We start from the raw sequence: 1369 nt of genomic DNA, 5'->3' as shown, positions 1-1369 counted from the left end.
ACCATAGCGACCTCATGCACAGCAGAATGAAACACTGCCCGATCCTGGGCCAACCTCACTAGTGTTGCCACGCTTGAGTACGTGATGCTGCCACTTGGCCAATCCATCTCATTGGGGGTCTTCCTCTTTTTCTCTGACCCTCCACCTTACCAAACATGAATCATGTAGCTACCCTGACTACATATAAAACAGTTATGTTGCTGTTGTTAAGTGTCATCGAGTCTGTTCTGACCCATAGCGACCCTGATTAGGGTTTCTGAGCAGTGTCTGGTGAGTTTGAAATGCCGACCTTACAGATTTCCCGTGTCCCTCTCTAGCCTACCCCTTCTATCACCACAACTCCTCCCAACTTCCGGTCTGCTGACCTCTATATAGTCTTGCCCCCCTAAAATGTCGTATAGATGGAATGCTACAGGTTCAACCCTCTGAGTTGAACTTCCTTACCTTGTTGCTTTTGTTGTTAGTTGCTATTGCGTCACGTGAGATTCTTAGCGATCCTATGTACAACAAAATGAATGAAACAGTGTGTGGTGCTACTGAGTCATCCCCACAACTGTTGTTAGCTTTGAGTCCTCTGTTGCCGTCACTGTTTCAATCCATATTGTTTGAGGTTTTTTTTTTTAAGTTGACCCTCCACTTTACCCAGCATGATGTCCTTCTCCAGGGACTGGTATCCAGGATAACATGTCTGAAGTATGAGAGACTAAGTCTTACCTTCCTGGCTTCTAAGGAGCTTTTCTTGTTGCATGTCTTGCAACACAGATTTGTTTGTTCTGGCGATGCATGGTACTTTTAACATTCTCCTTCAACACCATAATTCAAATGCATCATTTTTTCTATGGTCTTCCTTAGAAAACTTTCACACATATTTGAGGCTACTGGAAAGACCATGGCTTGGCTCAGGCCTACCTTTCTCCTCAAAAGTGACGTATTTACTCTTGAACTCTTTTAAGAGGTCTTTTGCAGCAGGTATGTGAGACGAATTCACTGTTACTTTGGGTTGTGAAGATCTGTGTTGTCTTTACATTTGAGGTGCCATCATATGGAAGACTGCAGTCTTTGATCTTCATCATTAAATATTTCAAGTCTTCTATGCTTTGGACTCCTGGTGTGGCACTGTACATAAGCAGTGGACTGCAAAGTCAGTTTGAACCACAAATTATGCAGTTCAAACTCACAAGCTGTTCTTCTACAGGATTACTTTGAGAGGGAACCGATTTAATGTCACTTAACATCAACAAGGAGCTCTGGTAATGTAGTGGTTACGAATCGGGCTGCTAACCTCAAGGTCGGCAGTTTGAAACTACCAGTGGTTACACGGGAGAAAGATGAGGCAGTCTGCTCCCATAAAGATTTACAGCCTCAGAAA

Source organism: Chrysochloris asiatica, unplaced genomic scaffold (assembly GCF_000296735.1).
Source record: "Chrysochloris asiatica unplaced genomic scaffold, ChrAsi1.0 scaffold00339, whole genome shotgun sequence".
Classification (NCBI taxonomy): Eukaryota; Metazoa; Chordata; class Mammalia; order Afrosoricida; family Chrysochloridae; genus Chrysochloris; species Chrysochloris asiatica.
Note: the sequence above shows the minus strand (reverse complement) of the source record.